At 35.6% G+C, this 2,159-nt stretch overlaps 1 pseudogene; it reads right to left on the bottom strand.

The window, feature by feature from the left end:
• Positions 1–1,230: 1,230 nt before the first annotated feature.
• Positions 1,231–1,725, bottom strand: LOC140514707 (nuclear nucleic acid-binding protein C1D pseudogene; annotated as a pseudogene).
• Positions 1,726–2,159: the final 434 nt, after the last annotated feature.

Below are 2,159 nucleotides of genomic sequence, written 5' to 3'. Positions count from 1 at the left end.
CATGTAGCATATTTCAAGGGAAAATATCATACCAGCATAAATTTAAACCTAGTTTCTCCAGTTGAAATTTGATACAATCTTCATTCATTTCTTACCAAATTTTTTTTAATCAATAGCTTTTTATTATTATTATTATTTATTTTTAAGACAATTTATAACAGATAAAGGAATTCCAACTTTTGGTCAGGTGATACTTCTTTTTAAAGCATTAACAATATGGACCAAAAAAGAATTTTTTTTTGAACATTAACCAGCTGAGATACAAATAATATTTATGTTGCTAACTTCACAAATTCTTGACCTAATTGTCTCCACAGTATTACTAAGAATTAAAGGACCCTAACTTATAATTGTTGGTCTAAAGTCCTATGCCTAATAGGTTAATTTTAGACAACCTTGGATGTTCCCCTACCCATAATCTCTAATTGAATAGATCTGGTATTAAGTTTACAAACCTTTTGACTATAGGAAATTGCCACCGATAGTAAGGACATTGCAGGGATACAATATCTCCCCAACTTCATGTCAATTCCACGCAAGATTAGATTATCCACTTGCATTCAGTCAGGCTTAAAGTCTGCCAGGTATCAGTGGGGAAATTGAGGCAGGAGAATCCTACCTCAGCCCATGCTGAACAGGTGCTCTCCCACCCTTCCCTTGAGATCACCTATGCAGTTCATATCAGCATCTCATCAGCTTACTGGCATCATGTATTGGAGGCTCAGATCACCTTTCTTACTACCCATACCTGGAGTTAGACTCAGAAGAACAATCACTTAATAGTCCCATAGCATCTAAAAATGGCAAGTTCCAATAACCAGGTTTCAGATATGATTATAGTTTCACTTTGGCTAAGGAACATCTTTTGAGGCAAGTCTTAGGTGGCTTACATGCCTTTCTATACATGTTCTAGTTCCTGATTAAATGGCAATCATAAAATCAAATTTTCCATTAAAACCTTGACTTTTCCATCAATGCCAAATTTTACCCGAGGTTACCTTCCTCTAGGAAATTTAGACTAAGATTCTTTTCTCCAAACTAAAGATGTCATTGATTTATTCTCAGTAATTAATTCAGTCTATTGTTTTAATACTAATTGCTTTTACCTCACTTTGTAACATGTCCACTTTTTCTCCCCATCACTCCCCTCCCCCCTGCTTCTTAATACCTTGCATTCTGATTACTCCTTCCCTCAATGTACCCTCCCCTCCATTACACCCCACCCCTTTCCTACCAATTTTTAAAGAGACAGGGCCAAAAGTTAATATGGAATACTTCTGAATATTCACCAAACAAAACCAAAGATTCACTTTTTTCTTTATTTAAGGACTTTGATCTTTTTTCTGGTTTGGCTTCCCAGAGAGCATTTCTTACAAATCTTTGAAGCAGCTCCTTTATCCAGTTTGATAGCCATTTTCTTGTCTGAAATTTCTTTGACTCTGTTCATATATATTCTTATTCTATTTCCTTCTTTACTGGATGTTCCTTGGGATTAACTGCTTGAGTGACCAAGTAAACCCAAAACATTGAATTCAATGTATAAGCAGAAACTAAATCCAACTTGACCTGTTCAAGAGGGTGCAACTTTTGTAATAACTTATTTCTTGAAACTGACATCATGGTCTTTAGCATTTTATCCACAAAATGAAGGGAATTCTCAAACGTTGACAGATAGTCATGAATTTCTTTTGGATAGTCTTCTCCACTAATATCTTCTTCTGCCATGCTTACTTGTCTCTCACTCGCTCCTCTGGGGGAAGCTGGTCACAGTAACCCTCTAAATTCTTTATCTGGATATGGATAGCATTGTCCTCAGTGAGTCCTTTGTACTTGTCTTGTATCATTGTGTTGCTCAGAAGAACTGAGTCATTTATAGTTGATCATCATACCATGCTGCTGATACTGTGTACAATATTTTCCTGGTTCTGTTCATTTCACTTTGAATCAATTCATACAAGTCTTTCCAGGATTTTCTGGAATCTGCCTGTTCATCATTTCTTAATGCACAATAGCATTCCATTACATTCATACACCACAGCTTGTTTGGTCATTTCCCCAAATAATACATTTACTATTTCTGCCTTTTTACATTTGATCATGAGATTTTTATGCCATATTACATGGTCAATTTTTGTGCACATGCAGTTCCCTGTTGAGAA

Source organism: Notamacropus eugenii, chromosome 7 (assembly GCF_028372415.1).
Source record: "Notamacropus eugenii isolate mMacEug1 chromosome 7, mMacEug1.pri_v2, whole genome shotgun sequence".
Classification (NCBI taxonomy): domain Eukaryota; kingdom Metazoa; phylum Chordata; class Mammalia; order Diprotodontia; family Macropodidae; genus Notamacropus; species Notamacropus eugenii.
The sequence above is the reverse complement of the archived record's forward strand: the minus strand, read 5'-3'. Positions and strand labels throughout refer to the sequence as shown.